Source organism: Myiozetetes cayanensis, unplaced genomic scaffold (genome assembly GCF_022539395.1).
Source record: "Myiozetetes cayanensis isolate MyiCay16 unplaced genomic scaffold, myiCay2020 scf5-8, whole genome shotgun sequence".
NCBI lineage: Eukaryota > Metazoa > Chordata > Aves > Passeriformes > Tyrannidae > Myiozetetes > Myiozetetes cayanensis.
Genome location: NW_026087742.1, coordinates 58,631,142 through 58,649,681, shown reverse-complemented (window position 1 = coordinate 58,649,681; position 18,540 = coordinate 58,631,142). Strand labels below are relative to the sequence as shown.

General features: G+C 38.8%; 1 protein-coding gene across 12 annotated transcripts in view; it reads left to right on the top strand.

Moving 5' to 3' along the window:
- Positions 1–18,540, top strand: part of ENOX1 (ecto-NOX disulfide-thiol exchanger 1) — a 361,706-nt gene that overhangs the window by 199,499 nt on the left and 143,667 nt on the right. For 10 of the 12 annotated variants that reach the window (XM_050331531.1, XM_050331528.1, XM_050331530.1 and 7 more), the window contains one exon: positions 11,400–11,510. The exons of 1 other annotated variant lie outside the window; for it this stretch is intronic. The gene's annotated coding sequence lies outside the window, so the exon portion shown is untranslated. Of the gene's footprint in view, positions 1–6,395; positions 6,467–11,399; positions 11,511–18,540 lie in introns of all 12 variants that reach the window. One more of the 12 variants, XM_050331522.1, reaches the window with a different exon arrangement.

Genomic DNA, 18,540 nt, shown 5'->3' with positions numbered 1-18,540 from the left:
AACATGTGCTGGGAGCTCACTGCTTTTATGAGCTGAGATATCTGTATCCATGAATAAGATTTATTTGCAGTGTTTTCCTCTCTTTTCTTTTTAATGAACAAAGCAAATAAAAGTATTCTGTGGCTGTTTGGAATATTAAAACATACCTGCATTCATGCTGAAAAAAAGCTCAAGTCTAATAAATGTAATTATTGCCACAGATAGATCTGCTTTTCCATATAAACTATAAGCATCTCTTCTTACTTGTTTTAACAGTCTACATCTTAGGAAAGTATGTGTTTCGTAAAGTGTGTTTTTGTAATACTTTTTCCCCAGAAGATTTTGTTTGGCAAGTTATTAAAGACTTTTAAAAACTCTTGTCAAAAACTGAGAATTGAAACTGATGCTGTTGGAAATATAACAATGTTTTAAACAGTTTTCCAATGAAATATCCCAGGTGTGCGTTTGGAAGTTAAGAAGGTATAAATTTCTACTTGAAATATTTTTTTAAATTTTTGTAGAGAGTTTATAAACTTCTAAAAAAAATCAACATGAAATATATTATGAACTGAAATTATCTTTGCAGTTTAATAAAATGTTTAATGTTATAGTCAATAAATTTGGCTTGAGTTATGGTGGTTAAACAAACTTTGTATGTCAGAATTTCTTATAGAATGGGAGAATGATTAACACACAATATGTTTTATAGTGTATTACAGCAAAGGATGGAGTATGTATATGGAATATGTACACATAGAATATGAACACCAGGTTTTATATGACTGTTGTGTTTTAACTCTGTCCGGAAGCAAAGTCCCATGGATCCAATCACTCACTCCCTCTCCCAGCGGGATGGGGGAGAGAATCCAAAGGGTTGAAGAGAGAAAATCCTGTACTGGGATAAAGGATTTTTAATAGATAAAGCAAAAGCCATGCACAAAATCAAAACACGGAATTCATTCACCCCTTCCCATGGATAGGCAGGTGTTCAGCCATCCCCAGGAAAGCAAGGCTCTGTCACATGTAGTGGCAACTTGGGAAGACAAATGCCATCACTCTAAACGTCCTTCCCCTTTCTTCTTCTTCTTCCCCTGACTTTATATGCTGAGTATGATGCTATAAGGTATGAAAAATCCCTTTGGTCAGTTGGGATCAACTGTCCCGACTGTGTCCCCTCCCAATTCTCTCTGCATCCACAGTGCACTCACTGGTGGGGTGGGGTGAGGGGCAGAAAAGGCCCTGACTCTGTGTCAGCACTGCTCAGCAGTAACCAAAACTCCTCTGTGTTATCAACACTGTTCTCAGCACAAATTCACCACATAGACTCATACCAGCTACTGTGAAGAAAATTAACTCTATCCCAGCCAAAGCCGTATCAATGGACTTCAATACATCTGTTTTATAATAAAAGCCTGGAAATAGGACAAACATGTTTTAGATATAAAATAACCTGGGAAGTGAATAAGGGTCAAAAACTTTAAACTGCAAAGGAAGTCTACATTTTTTTTCTAAAGCTAGTGTCATCTGAATAAATGTTTCTGCCTGTCTCTGAAAAACAGAGTAGAAACTAGCACTGAACCAGAATAGTTTAAGGCAAACACTGTGTGTGGGTTTTTTCTGCCTACCACATCATCTTATGGCTATTGTTGAAATATCTGGGTTTATAACTAGTGATTTTTTTTTTCTCCTTTTCATTTGGGACAGGTCTAGCAGAGTTCTGCCTTCCTGGGGAGAAGGAAAAAAATGCTGTGAAAACTGATGTTTCTTCAAAGAAACATGTACAAAAAAGGCCAAATGGATTTCATCAGTCTTAATTACTTAGACAGCAAGGGCTGTTTATCCGTACCATATACAGATATCATTGTAAGCTTATAAAAAACAATGAAATAATGTGACTAGGTCAGTTAAGTTTCACTCTTACTTTCTGGACACTGGCTTTCTTGGCTGCTGAATAAAGCTTTTGAGGAATAAAGCTTTGGTTTCACAAAGTGTGTTGTGTAGTTTTAACTGTAAGCAGCCAAGATTGAAATTTTGGAGAGACTCAAGCAATTTGTCTTCTTCCATGAAATCTTTCTGAAGCATTTTCATGACAAAAAAATTGACTTTTTTACAGACAGGTTATTCTCATGCAAGGTCTGCATTAAATTGTATTTCATTTTCAATAGTTTTTCTTCTGCCTCCTTGTTGAGCAAAAATAGGCAAAATTAATTATTTTATTTAGAAATGTCTAATACCCTAAGTATCTATGTGCTTTAATCCCTAAGTAACCATTGCACAGAATTACAATATTCGCAAGATAAGGGTAGGGTAAGGGTAGATGATGATTGGTACTTATTCATTAGGGCATAACTGATTTCCAAAAGGAGTGGATTTAAGATCCCCTTTGAAAGGCTTTCCCCCACATATTAGTGGACATCAAACTTCAGAAGAGTTGCACTGATGCATGCTTTTGCTTACATATAAACATATGCTATGAGTGTGTTTAAGTAATGCTTATATATATATAGGTATGCCTTCCACAGGGACTAGGATTATCCAAAAGTCAGCAGAGAGAATCTTTACGTGTGAAGTGCAGACGTAAAACAATACCTAGGAAAACACAGTCTGGTTTAACACACAGTGTGGCTGGGAAATTACTGTCGAGTAAGAATCAAGTAAGCTCGTAACACAGAGCTAAATCTTGCAGCAACGTATGAAGAGCACTGACATACAAAACCGAGTTAAATATCTCACTTCTGTGTATGGCTTCCTTGTCAGGCTGTCCTCCATTCCCTTTTCTTTCTGTTATTTTTCAAGAATTATCTTCTTTCTAGAGAAGGGGGAATGTTCAGCTGTAGTGAGTGTGTTTTTTCCCCTTTTTTCTATTTGGTAATTCTGTGGTTTTGATAATCATCTCCCTATTATCTGGTCATTGCTTTTCTATATAGTCAAACTGGTTCCATTGCTTGTTCACTGGCTGCATTGCAGAATGGAAGGGTGTCTTCAGCACACATCTCCTTTGCACACTCATGGTTTAGGAGTACTCTTCCAAAACTATATGTATATAATATATTTATATGACTTCTGTCACATGCCATGGGATTCCTTCTGGGGTCCAACACTTTGGCTTTCAGGAGGAAGACAACTACTGATTCTTTGTTCTGGAACCATGGTACTCAGCACACTTTGACTTGTTAGAGATGAATGCTTCATAACGAGAAATTGCACTGCCGGAGAGCAAATTAGTGACTGATATAAAATGGAGCCTTACAGATTGTAATTATGCTAGTAAGATATGAGATGAAGTTTAAAGTACAATTTTAGCAGCATTTAATTAAGTGGAACAGTAGATTAACCACCACAATACTAACTAAACCCATATATAAGAATTGCAAAATATAAATGCTCATTATTGCTAAGTTGATACTGCCATCCGTGACTGACTTAGAGATGGGGTGTTTGACCTGGAGAGGATTTAAAATTGCTCAGTTTACAAACTGAATTTTAAATCTTTTCCAGTTGTTCTCCTTTAATTCAGGTGGGGGAAGGTGACTCATCTGTTCAGTGCTGCATGGTTCACTGGGTGGGGAGAAAATGACATATTTTATCTGGTCACTGAGATCTCACTGTGTCATTTCACTTTCTGTGTAGCAATTAAAGCAAAGGGAATCACTTAAAAATTTCAGTCTCTTGTTCTTTCAATGGAAGTGTTATTATCTCTAGTTTATATTTATTTGAATTGCCTGATGGCAGATTTCTCCCATCACCTCACTTGCTGACAACTGTAATTAGATATCCTTGTGCATGGTGCTAGATGAAGAAAGTGCAGGGAACCGGTGTAGTTCCTTTACCATTTGCTTAATTAACTTTGTGTGCTGGATCCAAAAGATTTTGGGAGCCCGACCTCCCTTGCTTCATCAAACTGTGTAAATCCCATATCAATTATATCTCCTATTCTGGAAGCAAATCATGGAGTGTACAAGCTTTGAATTCAGTTTACATGACTATTTGTAGGAAGCAAACATAAAAAGAGCTTGTGTTCAGCCACAATACATTTATTGTTAATTTGAAGTGAATATTTATAACTTTCTTTTTACTATTAGCCTGACGCTATGAGCAATTACTGTGGTATTCAGCTAAATCTGGCCAGCCTATGCCTGGTCAGAATTTTCTGTCCCTGTGTTTCCAATACATTTCCTACACAATCTTTTGCCTGTAATGCCTTTATAGCTTGTTTATTGGAAACAGGTTTTTAATTATTTTTCAACAGTACCCGAGAACTGATTTAATGAGCAATTATTAGATATACTAAGGAGACACATTCACCTGATTAATGTGATAGTTAACTGAGCAACAAAATTGCCTCATGAAGAAGCAGCTGTACACAGAGTTGAAGCAATAAAAAAGTTGGAGGGAATGTGAAGAAAATATTTGAAGAAAGATAATTTAAAATAGGATACTGAGCAAGATGGAGATTAGGTATACAGTGTTAGCTTGCTGGTTAGTTGGTTGCTTGTATTTATTAGGAGACAGTTTATATAGGCTTGACTAAAAGATACTGCTTTGGAGTGCTGGGATATTTAAGGACTGTTGAACAAAAGTAAGGAGGATTGGTCCTTCAGGTGTGTGTTGGAGATGAAATTGTGCTGCAGCCGACATTTTAATTGCATGCATTAGCACTCAGTGCTAATGAGTGCTTTTGGAAACAAATACATCCTCTGGAAAATAGTTCTTTTCTCAGAGAGAGGAAAGTAAGAGACAAGTTTGACACTTTAGTTGTCAAAACTCACTCTAGGGTATTTCTTATGTCACTGACTTGCTCCAATCAGCAACACTTATGTTCTCAGTTTGCAGGCTTGTGGTCAGCTTAAAGGATCAGACTATCATGATCACCGCAGAATTTTAGTAGAAGATAGTTCCACTCATGCATTTTGATGGCGTTTTCCCTCCTCTTTGCAAGCAGCGTTTGCAAAGGAAGATTGTGCAGTGGTAGCCCAGTAGAAAACCATGACTAGGTCACCAAGTTTCATTCCTGCAGAGGGCTGTGGCATCTGTGGATAGAGGAACCATAAGGGGATTACTAGACACAAGGGGCACTGAGGCCAAAGGGTGGCACAGAGGAGGAGAGATGAAGTGTGAATGCTAGAGGAAACACAGCTCAGCTAGTTTCTCTCATGTAGTTCCCAACTTCGCTTGTATGTTGGATATCTCTTCACAAGACTGAAAATACAGAAAGTTTCAAAGTCATGGGATGGTATCAACCATCCTACTCACCAACTTACTGGCCCTACATAATCCCTCTATTTTTACTTTAGGGCTGACAGCTTTGTGTTCCTGCTCACTCATATATCAGTAAGGGCAGGATCTTTTTCTTCCAAACTAAAAAGTGAGGGTTTTGTGTGGGATGTTATATTCTTGTTCACATACTTTTAACCAGATGAGAGCAGAACAGATTACAAAGAACTCACTCTGGGAAAGCAGACTGGCTTTCTGTGTCATGCAATGACTTTGGGAGCACAAATTAGGGAGAAAACTGGTAACACACTTTGCCAAGATGAAAACTAAGTGAAACTGGGCTGGATGTATTACAGGGATTTTAAGAGATTTGAAGAAAATAGGGAAAAATGAGAGGGTAATTAACTTACAGGAAAATGCTCTTGTGAGTGTCAAACTGCCTGCCTCACCTTTGCTGGTTCAACTCATCCCCACTGTGACAAGTGACTTCGAAAATTCTTTGCAAAGCATTTTTACTTCCTTGCCTTGCTAACATGATGGACATATAAATTGCTTTAATTATGATTCGATGCATATTTCAAAGCCAGGAGGGATGCTGTTCTGAAAGTTGGAGAATCAGGCTAAAATTCAGCAGATCTGGATTAATTTCAAATTTCTGTCATAACTTTGCTTTAGCAGGTCTTTAGCAGATAACTTTTGGGGGTTTTGTCTGTGCTTCATTTTATTGTCTGCTAAAAAAGACACAATGATCCTTATGTTCCACCCATCCCATGATTCCTTACCAATTCAGCTAGTAGGATTTCTAGGGCTGTATACGCCTGTGCCTTGTGTCAGCAGTGCTCCAGCCCTCCTGGGCCTTATCGGCTCTGTTTCAAAAGTTTTTGTCTTTCCTGGCTTGGAAGGAAAGTTCCCAGTGATGCTTTGGTTTGGGCTGTACTTGTCTTTTGTTATTTTCATGTGGCATGCTCCCTAAACCTATTTTGTAGAAGACCCGGGGTGCTGGAGCCAGCAGGGTGGCTGTGCAAGGACAGCTCTGAGCATTGCAGATCGCTTTAGGGAAGCCTGAAACGGGCTGCAGTTCAACAGAGACTGAGCACATGCTTAATCTCTTCCTGTTCACTAAATGCTTTAAACATAAACATGTTCCAAAGTGTTTTGCTATAGATGGGTGATCTCCAAAATGTGCTGTTGTGCTTTTTTAGATAAGGATCAGGATTTCTCTCTGGAAGAACTCGATATGAGACAGACACATTAGCGCTGCCTGCATTTTTAGGTAAGAGACTTGACACTTTGCCATTTATGTGGCAGCCAAAGCAGACAGAACCAGAACATATTTATAATGGCTTTCTGGCATATAAATAGAGATTATTTAGTGTTATAATTTGCACATGTATTATGGTTTAATGCTATTGAGCTCAACTATGTGAGAGCAACCGCTCCTGCTAATCTTGTATTCTTTATTCTTCAAAATCAACAAAAGTGATCTGCTGAACTCAACACTGAGTTGTTGAGTCCAAGTTTTTTGTTGTTTTCTGGTTTGGTTTGGTTTAATTTTCCTTATTAAAAAAGTGCGTCAAGATAAGAGAGTTAAAGTGGTATAGATCATGTGTTCCAATGTAGAAGAGAGTTCTTTTTTTAAAGAGAGTCTCAAATGATACAAGAAATTGCTGATTTAAAAAATAGGAAATAATATTATACTGTCACTGTCACCTTTGAAAACTCTAGGAGTTTAATGTAATTTAACAGTTGGCCATTTATATGTGATTGCAGCTATCATAAATCTAACACTGTGCAGCTGAGAAACAGCAACAGAAAAAGTGGATGATCCAAAGTACATGCAGTTGGAGCATCCTGGCCTGCATCAACTCCCGCATAATCACATAGGGAAAATTATTACGCCTGGGCTATTAAAATGCCTGAGACAGGATAGTTAGAAAAGACAACATAGCATAGAAAAGAGAGAGAGAAAAGACAGTAGCCCAAGTTTGTAAAAGCAACTGTCTAATTCACAAATGTTTATACATATATATGCATATATGTATTTATATACTGTATGATATGTATTCAGACCTAATACAGAAGTATGAATGACAAAAGTACTGTACACTTGTCCTGAAAAACTGCCTGCCTTAGCTGTTGAGCTCTCTTCCCTCACCCTTTTCCTCAGGCTTACCAATCATGTTTGTGAAGCTCAGGCCTTCACTAGTCCATGCTGAAAGGAAAATTTGGCACAATTTCCTTCTTTGTAACTGAGGCCCTTTCACTAATTAGCTTGACACAGACACAGTCCTGAAAAGTCCCTTGAAGGGATTCAGATCCCTCCCTACCATCTTTACCCTTGTATTTTTTTCAGGTGCTCACTCTGCAACTGTTGCAACAAAGAGTGGGGGGGGGTTGTTGGTTTGGTTTTTTGGTTTGGTTTTGGTTTGGTTTTTTGTTTGTTTGGAGTGGGTTTGTTTGGGTTTTTTTGCTTTGTTTGTTTTGTTTTGTGGTTTTTGTTGCTGTTGTTGTTTTGTTTTGTTTAATTTTTTCACTTCCTAGGACCCAAGTATTAACACTTCTGGTAGGAGGCATGTGAAAGAAATGCATTTGCCAAATGGTACTGCCTATTTCCTTGGGTGTGGGAAAGCATTTTGTAGAAATGGGAAAACCAAACGAATAGAGCCTGCCTGTTCCACACACACCTCCTGTCTGCAAGCATCCTCACCCTGGGGACGTGGGCTGTGTTACTGACTCAGGGGAATGGTTTTAGAGGAGCCCTTTGTTGAAATATTGGCAGCACATCACTGGACTTGCTGTTGTTGCAGATGGAGCACTTTGATGAACAGATGGATTCTCAGTTTTCTGAAAGAAAGGGAAGGTACTTGATGTACCATGGTGGAAAAAAAGGGGGGTATTCCAGGCATATGGAAAGGCAGGAAAGAAGGCACATTCTGTGCTTTTTGGGGCACTTGGAACCTAGCAACCTCTTTCTGGCATACTTGGAAAAGCATAAGCACAGCGCTCTGTTAGAGGGCAAAGGGACTGTAACAGATGTGTAGGAAGTAATTTGCATAGAAGCAATGAAAATGAAGGCTGAGTCTAGGAAAAGCATGAGTGTAAAACTAAGTATTATGTGTTAGGTATGGGAAAATTCTCCTGCCTGGGATAAGATGTGCACTCTCTTAAGGCAGGGGACTAGTACCAGAGTAGCATAACTGAAACAGAGAACTTGTTAATATTTTAAGGTCTATGGTGTTGTGAAAGAGGCTGGAGATAAATGTTACATGCCACTGTGAAACCAGTAATTCCCATTTTCCAGCAGTCTGTGCATCAGTTTTGTGGGGGCACGCTTTGCACAATGGCACCATTCCGATACCATATTTGCTCTTTCCTTGTGCTCTTTTTCATCCCTTCCTCCTCTTGTTCATTAGAGAACGAACTTCCGCCTTAACTGTTAGTGCAGGATCAGTCCTGTGCAGCGTCCAAGAGCCTGAAATTCTGACTTGAATGATGTTACCTGATCCAATATTTACTGCTAAAATCTTCACGCAATTGCCCAGTGCAGTTTGATAAGGAAATGGCATGAACTGAAAGTAGTGATTATGTTTTGGTGTTGTGTGTTAACTCTCTACGACTTTTCAGTCACTTCACACACACACCCCTACACACATACACACACCCCCACAACCCCCTTCACACACCCCAGACCTAGCAGAAATATTACACTTTACTGTGGTACAATTTAGAATATAATGGCAATGGACTTTTGTTTTCATTTTTACCCCTTAGCTGAATTAGACATTTTCAGCACCTTAGAATGCAGTTCTTAAAGCTGTTTAGCCACAGTAAGGATGTCAAAGACCTTGGAAATCAAGGTTTTCTGAGAAACAAATGTATGTGACGAAATATTATTTCAAAGCGTGATTCGCTTCTGAAATCAGCTATGCAAAATTATCACTTTCTTAAATAATGGCTCTTATTTCTGTTCACAGTTAGGGTTATATCTACAGAAATATTTAAAGTCTTATTCCTGAAAATTAAAGTGAACTGGATTACATGCCCACTTTTGCATCAGCTGTGATCAGTTTTGCAGGATCGAATTCTTAGGGATGCTCTGAGATAAAATGAACAAGGAATCCCATAATTGAATTTTAGAATGAACATTTTTCATATTGTTATGTCTGGATCTCTACCAAGTTTCATTGCTATAATAAATTGATTCCAACCCCCACAAAGTAAGGAAAAAAAACCCCAACAATCCAACAACTTCTACAAGGCAAAAACACTGGACAATTTTTATGGGGAAACAAGTGGCCAAGAATAATTTATTAGAAAAGTAATTATCTAAAGAGAGAGTGGGCTCTTCTCACTAACTGGAAATTATAGTGTTTTCCAGCCTTACTAAACACAGTATAGGATCATCATTTTGCTTCACCAACCTGGTTAAATCAAATATAAGTTTAGTTAAGAAGTTACTTTCCTCTAGTTTTATTTCTCTTCACACCCCATACTGCAGTTGAGCCCAATTCCCTTTCTCTGTGGCAAAATCTAATCTGGCTGCCACAGGACCTGTGAAATTCATGGAGGTGATGAGCTTGGGTCTGCTTTCTGCATTGTCTGGCTTTATTGAATCTTTAGTCACTCTCAGATAATAAATATTTCATATGTTGGACAGGTGAAAGGTTTCATTTAGCACAGATCTGCTTCCAAGGCAACTGATTCTTGTCATTTGACCAGTTCAAACCAGTTGAAAACAAAGCTTGCTTTCTGTTTTTCTCTTCTATGATTTTATTTGTAAAGTATTATCCATCTTCTCCCTCCTGTCCCTCCTACAAGCAGATACAGAAAAGCCGACAGTTTTAACAAGTAATTCTAAACAATTTATAATCCAAACATATTCTCTGTTCCAGTCAAGGTGAGATGAAAAATACCATTTCATTTTACAAGCATAGAATAAATATCTAGAGATATGAAGTTGCCTTGGTTAGCATCTGTAACTATTCTGTAGGCAGAAAAAAAAAAAAAAAGGTGTGCAACCACAGTATTACTTTGTGCTTCTCTATTGCTATTGAGTTTGTTACTTTTTTTTAGGGGGGAGGGGTGGCAGGGATGGACAGGCATGTGGGACAGTACCCCACGTTTTTCTCTAAAAAAAGCTTCTAGCAAAAAGCTAAAGCAAAATGTCTTAAACCTTATCTGATTTGTACCAGTGTTAGTTCTTGGGATGGATCTTGTGGGAAATGTCTGCTGCATCCTTTACATATTGCAGCAGAATGAGCTCTTCTGAAGCGTAGCTTTGCTCATTCTTCCTCTGCGCATTTCCAAGCATAATGGATAGCTGCTCTCTCTCCTCCTCTCAAGCCCCCCCACATCTGGGTTTTCTGACTTGTGCTGTGCTCCATGCCCAACTCCAACTCTGTTTGCACACACAGCTGGTGGCTTCAGAAAGCCCTTTTCTGTCTGCTGAGTCAATTGTGAAGAAAGAGGAAATCTACTAGAGCAGTGGTGAAATTTTCGTAGACAGGTTCCAAGTAAAGGGATTTTCTACTCATATCAGGCTCTGAGACATTTTAGCTTTTATCTGACCGTCTGTGTGGATATTCCCTTGATGCAGTTATGGCAGAATGGTGGCATTATTTCAGAAGGCACACAAATGTCTTAGGAAATAAGTTGGAGAATAAATCTTGGGATGCTACTGAGGAGTTTTAGATATTGAGATGCATGCATAGGTGGGTTATTTAATCTCTCTGTCCTCTCCTTCTATTTATTGTACAGGTGCTTTCTAATGATGGTGTATTTGGGAACTAGGAGGACATTCTAGATCAATGCAGAAGGACTGACATGACTTGATGCACAATTGCTATTTTGAGTTTAGGGGAGGATAGAAAGTGGGTACAGCTTGTGATAGGTGTGTTTGTGCCTGGTAGTTCTATTGTGGCTGATGCTCTATTAGAAACAATTGAACTATATCTGACCTTGCAGCCCTCTCCCTTCTGTTTCCAGGCACATAGATTTTAGCCAGCAGGTCTCTGGTTAACCCGTCCTCACTGTTTATTTCCTGCCACTCTGCAGACACACCACTGAGCGTTAAGTATGTGAACTCAAAGACTCTCCCTCTCTCCTGTACAGTCTTAATAGCAAGCAGTGACGAGCTGGGCTTCTCCAGAATTTAAACCTGAGAAACATACATTTCAGGAATATGCCCTTTCTCTCACCCTTTTCAGATTGCATTAAAAGCATCCACTTCAAGAAACTACAACTGTGTTTATTCAAGCTTTGAATTTGGAAGTGGTGCCGGGATCCCTGCCACAGCACGCTTGAACCGTGAAACCCAGGTCAGTTCCATTTTTTGGTTTTCATGTACTGGCACAGTGCTGCAGCTGTTTGAGCTTCCAGGTCTCTGTGGAGATGTAGAAATCATCATATTTGATTTCATAACCTTACCTCTTGTTTTGGGGTTTGGGTTTTCTTTTCTTTCTTTTTTTTTTTTTATTTTTTTATTTTGTTTTACTCACCCAAAATGTCAGGGTAGCATGTCAGTAGACATAATGCATTCAAAAAGGATCATGCTGACAGGCTTAAAAACTAAATGCTCACTTTTAAACAGGCAGGAACAGCTCTGATTTTCCTTCCTGCCCACCAGGCTATGCTTACACTTAATCTGCCTTTTGCTCTGTCACTGTGACTGCTGGCTATTGCACTACATAATGCAATCTTGGGCTATGGGATATAACCAGTTTCAATCACTCTTTACTGAGGTTGATTTTGTGACTCAAAGGCTACTGACTCAGTAGCCCATTAGTTTTGTTAGTGAATCAACTCCTTCTCTCTCTTCAAGCCCTCTATGGTGTCAGGGATTTTGTGGATTTGTCATATTGCTAGAGGGAAAGGTGCTGGGTTGGCTATTGCACTGAATGCATCTGGGGGGTGTTACTATGTTTGCATGAGGCACTTTCTGAGAAGGCTCTTTTTGTTAATAATTTGTTAATAATTCTGATAGACCTCACACTCCAAATTTCACCGAAACAGAGTTTGTGTTTCTGAAATTTCATGTGCTTAGTCTTTCACTGCAAGGTGAAGTTGTACAGGGACAATCAAAGGTAACAATGTTTGGTACTTGCAATGCATGTTGGACAGCTCTGTTTGAAGGCATGGGACAGTTTGTCTGCTTATTGGGAAAACATCTGGAGGCAGCAGTGCTTTGTGCAAGGAAATTAATTGGTGTTTGTGGTGTGGTTCTGGTTTCCCTTCAATTCCTGTGCCCTAATCCCTAGTGGTTGTATGCTTTGACGTTGCCAGAGTGCTCTTGGAGTAAGTGCTCCTCTCAGTGAAAGCTATGTTGCTGTCATTTTTTTAATGTTTCATACAGTGTGTGAAAAATAATCTGGAATACACCCAAACATGGGTTTTATATCACCACGAAACCTGCAGTTTGAGCCGTTGTCCCATTCGGTCAGCAAGTAAGAGTCTGGAGAGCAAATGCAATGTCCAGCCCCTAAGTCTTCTCCAGCTCTTCTGTGGTATATTGAGTTACTCTGCTTCTAAGCATGTTTCCCTTCTTTCCAACTTTTTTTTCTTTGTGCATTTGTTCCTTGTCTAATTATTTTAGGTCAAGGCTGCAACAGCTGAACAGAATAAAGTAAAGGTAAAGCTCTGTGATTTTGCTATGGCAGGAAAATTTGTATGAAAAGATAACTATCTTTTTAGATATTATATTTAGCAAAGACAATGGATAAATAAGTTTTGAGTGGCTGAAAATATTGTAACTGTACCATTAATGTTTAATTACTCTTGGTAGCCAAGAAGTGCCTTTCTGGATTAACCAGACACTCTGCTTCTGGGGTGTGCATAGGTGGCAGAAAGTGATAAAGCCAGTGCAGCTGCACCTCTGGGAACATGTAATGGGATCTTTCCTGTGATATGCAAATTATACTGCCAAGTTACTGTATAAACAATTCATGGGAGAAGTAGTGAGAGGTAGTTAAATAACTGGATCACATATCAAAGATAAAGTCCATGACTTGGAATGGAAAAATGTGTTAAAAGAGTGGTTTTGCTTTTAAAACTAAATAAATAATGAACAACAACAAAAAAAAATCTTTGCCCAAAGCATGTAGTTGCACTAAAGAGTAAATAGCAAATGATTTATCACAATTGTCGCAGTTCAGAGTAATCAAGCATTTAGGACAGCAATGTGCATAGAGTTTGTGAAAATCAAGATTTTTCTAGTACCAGTAACCTAGATAATTATGCTTCTTTTTTCTTTTCTTTTCTTTTCTTTTCTTTTCTTTTCTTTTCTTTTCTTTTCTTTTCTTTTCTTTTCTTTTCTTTTCTCTTCTTTTCTCTTCTCTTCTCTTCTCTTCTCTTCTCTTCTCTTCTCTTCTCTTCTCTTCTCTTCTCTTCTCTTCTCTTCTCTTCTCTTCTCTTCTCTTCTCTTCTCTTCTCTTCTCTTCTCTTCTCTTCTCTTCTCTTCTCTTCTCTTCTCTTCTCTTCTTCTTTTTCTTTTTCTTTTTTTTTCTTTTTCTTTTTTTTTTTGTAACTGAGAAGAAAGATTACTTCACAAATGTTAATTTGATTACTTTTCAGGCAGAAGACATGCACTGCTTACTTTTCAGTGATAAAACCAATCCTACAATTTCTGTTTTAAGCATAAGCAATGGTCTCTGGCAACCCAGTAAAACATATTTCAGCATCATGTACAGCCATAGATCAATAAGTGTGAGCAAACCATATCAATACCAGCAGAAGCTGAGCTCATGCTTTCAGCCTGGGTTTCTACTTTTTGTATTTTATACTGTATGGGGAAAGGAATCCAGCTAATACCACTCAGTCAAAGATTACTCTTTCACAAATGGTATTGAAGCCCTCATTGATTCTGTGCCCAGGGCAAGGGAAATATTTTTGACCTGTGACTTTCTTTTGTTTTGCTCTGTAGTAGGAATGATACTCTAGACAGAGTTGTATAGTCACAATAAACAGATCTCACATTCAACAAATGCATCGAATTCTGTTCTATGTTTAATCATCCACAAAAACTATGTCAGATGCTCTTCTACCAGGAACAATATCTCCTAATTAACTGTAATTAAGGTGTAATATAACTACAGGATATGAAACTAGATGGATCTGTCTCTTGACATTTCAAATTTGGGTATTTTTTTCCCGCTGAGTCTCTTAATATGCTTCAATTAATGATAACAGAGGCCAGGCCACTCTCAGTGATGGATCCACATATGTGAATCTTGCTACCACTGAGATGGAGCATGAATCTTTCCATCATTAAACTTCCCTTAGAAACATGAATGAACTTCAATTAAACTGCATTTACTAGTCCAAGTGTTGATTAGTAGGAAACTAGGGATCAAAATTTGATTACCTTACCCTGGAAAGTGCAAAAAACTGTGCCAGACATGATGGGAAGGTCTGGTATCTTGTCTGCAGATCTTTCAGAACTTCTGTAGCCATTCATAGCAGGTATGCCATCTCTTTACATTCACTGAGAAATCATACAAAGTTGTTTTGTTCATGCGTTATTTGAACAAGCAAATTTTTAACTTTAGTGCCCCACAAAGGTGTTTGATTGTAGTCTAGAAAACTATTGCTTCTCTCTCTGAGCTGTGGCAGACATCAAGTCTTCACCGACTGATAAGCATTTGGAGAGTTAATCAGTAGTAAACCTTAGGTATAGCCTTTATATAGATAGCTTAACAATTAAGAGTTTTTAACTATTCCTGAATGAAACAAAATTGCTGACTTTAAAGAGAGAATTTCCTAGCTCAGGCATTTCTGGACGTGTAATTAAACTAAATATGCTGCTTCCTTGCCCGTAGCCACAGTTGTCCTAAAGAAGATTAAGAACATTGAATTTCTACCCAGGCTGAAATCTTGTTTGTACCTTGAAATATGGACTAACACAACAGTGTTCTACTACTCCATCTGGTGACTTCTCCCAAACTTCATGATGCTTCACCGTGTGCCAGGGATGCACTTCCCAGTGTCACCAACCCGTGGGACCTGGGGAAGAGTTCACCATTTCAAAGATGAGCGTAGATGAAACTGAGTTTCTGCAGTGTTTAGTATGGTGTACAGATATTTGGCTGAAGTAATCTATTAGATGTTGTAAAGCATATGCAATCAGATGGTCTTGTATTAATACTGGGGAAAAAAAAAAGATGAAAAGTCTCTTTCCGATGCTATTCCACTGAGCTGCTCTATTATGATCAGGACTTAATTTAAGTGATCTACTGTATCCGTGATTGCACAATATAATCATGTTCCTGGGTTTATTATTTCTTTCTGTCATTTATTTTTAGCTATCTCAGTTCTCTGTAACTTCTTTAAGAAAATATTTCATAGATTTATTTGAATTGTGTTCCCAAGCACAGTTGTAAATCAGTGAGAAATGGCATGATTACAAACTTTTAGTTTTCTTTTAGGATGCCAGTAAACATTTTTTTTTAAGTCTCATATTTTGTTTGCATCTTATGTGCCCATACTTGCTTGATCACATGCAAGAAATATTTTTGTACACTGCAGCTATGCATGACTAAGAAAGGAGCTGTAGATAGAACGAGATGAGATACAAGGCTGTAATTTACACCTGACAGAGTGTGAATTTCATTGCAAGTACTTTCAAAGGAAACTTGCTATTTTCTCCACATTCGGATAGACAGTAATTCCGAAGGAAATTATGATAATTGAATTTTTTTTTATTCTACTCTGCTTTGGTTTTGATTTTTACTGGGAAAAAAAATATTCTTTAACCTAATGCAATCCTGTGTTATCTGCAGGCCCAGGTCATGGTCCTGTGATGCTGGACATACCCCATAAGCAGAGAACAGCCTGAATAGGAAAAATTAATAAAGTCTGGGATATAGAAAGTATAATCACACCATTTCATGTGGGAGGTGGGATAAAGGCATAGACAGTTTAAATTACTTGCCAAAGGTGTGTTGCAGAGCTATATGAGGAACAGGAATCTCCTAGATCCCTGTCCAGTTCCTGTTTCATTTATACAGAACAGAAGACCCCTTATTTATTTTCTCTGAATTGCAAATTTGGATAGTTTGGGAGACATTTCGAGCCAGAAGGGCTCTATTAGTCTTTCCTACTGAAAGAAATATTAGTAGGCAATTAAAAGAATAAATGGGGCCCATTCAAAGTGATCCACTTGCTGTTGCTCTGAGCTTCAGGCAAGAAGGTACATAGAGGTCATTTTCCCTGACCACTTATATATCAGGGGCCACTAGTGTCACTTGGGCACTCCTAAATTAAACCATGTATTTTAGGCAGAAATATAGTGGTCTCACAAAGCATTTTCTTTCAGGCTGTAAATTCAAAGGACAGGGCTTTGTCCTCTACATGTATCTGCATTGCACTTCCTGTAGTATCACCTGGATAAACAAGGGCAGTTCATACTCCTGTCAGTTTAATCTCTTGCATCATCACCATAATTTTGATTAATTTGATACCTCAGGGCTTTAAAGAGCAAAGAAACCATTAGCAACATGAGCGAAGATGGTGCCAAATAGGTATGGACACTGACCTTGGCACCCTGTTCTCTCTCCCGTGTGCCAGAAGAGCTCTGTGCTGCTGTAGGGAGGGCATTGAGGGTGGCCATCAAGCTACACTGGGGAAGCTGAGGCAAACTGCTGCACCCCAGAGCCCTCTACATGGGCTGTGTCCTCTGCACGTTCAAGAGGTGAAGTCAAGATTGAGTCTAAGAGAGCATGGAACATAAATTTTCTGGATGACAATATAAACAAACAAGTCAAAAGCCATCAGATACCATATATTCATAGCTACAGGCCAAATGCTTTATTCATAATGTTGCAGTGAAAGTATTAACATTGCATTTGTTTAAAAAGTAACTAGAAAGCCATTTGTGACCCTTATAATACACATGTGAAGCAGTGCTCTGCTGGTTTACACTGGTTATGTTCTGCTTTGTATTTTCCAGAGGGTCAATTTGCAAGGATCTTTACTGCTATTTATGAATATAAGTAACTAATTTACCAAAGTTTCACAGAGTGACTTCGTGACTTCCGCTTTGCAGTTAAAGATTCTGCAAGGCTTTAGGTCTTGTTGTTGACTTTGGGATGTCTCTTATTGTATCTTGAAGGCTAGAAATACTGTATTACAATAAATACATTATTTTTGTTATTGCCCTTGTTATTAGAAAATATTTATATAGTGCAGTAAATTGACGTTGTATTTTATCAGCATAGATAAAGGCAAATTTTCTGACCTAAAGAGCTTATAAATCAAATAAGAAAAGAAAAACAAATGTAAACGACTTCAGAAAACGGTTAGTGAGAGGATTCTTAGCTCCATGAAAGGAGTGGAAGGCCTGCATGAGGAGAGAGGGGGATGCTATGATCATCAGTATTCCTAGTTTTATAACACAGTAGTATTTTTAAAGCCTTAAAAGGGATGAAAACCTTGTTACACAAGATGCTGTGCAGAAGCCTGGCAAGGCGGTGGCCTTGCCTCTGGGTCTCAGAGCATTGCTGGCTTGCTGACATCCCTGCCTGGGGGGCTCCTGGCTAAAGCCAGTATCAGTCCAATTACAGCACAAGGAATGATGGGTTTCTAGTAGGTTTTAGCCCTGCCTGGGGGGAAATCCACATGATTTCCTGCCCTGAAGAATTATGACTGAAATTGAAGAAATACACATACAAGGAGGTGTTTCAGGAAAAGGGGAATAGAAGGATTGTTGTCTGGCTAAAGGTTCAGCAGGACCGACTGGAGTCAGGGAGGGTTTTTAGCATCATTATATTCACCATGATCTGCAGCTCAGGCCTTCTCTGTCCTGACCCCCTGACAGGTAGTTACAGAGGAGAAGCATTGAAATGATTTTTGTTGCCTGATCATAGCTGATGCACAGTAGCTGCTGTTCTCCTGATCTGACCTTATGTTAACTGTGGGATTGCTTCTCCCTCAGTGGCCACAGAGTATGTGATAATCCTAATTTATGTAACTCGCCAGTGATCCCATAAACAGCTGTTCAGAAAACAGAAAAATTCGTGGCTCTGCTTAGCAACTTAATTCAGCTTCCATTGAAATCTAATGAGTATGAGGAAGCACAAAGACCCGGGGAGGGGAAAAGTAGGAGCAGGCACTGATCTCTTCTCTGTGGTGACCAGTAACAGGACCTGAGGGAATGGCCTAAAGTTGTGTCAGAGGAGCTTTAGGTTGGATATTAGAAAAAGGTTCTTCACCCAGAGGGTGATTGGGCAGTGGAACAGGCTCCCCAGGGAAGTGGTCACAGCGCCAAGCCTGACAGTGTTTGGATGATATTCGGTCCTGTGCAGGGCTAGGAGTTGGACTTGATGATCCTTGTGGGTCCCTTCCAACTTGGTATAT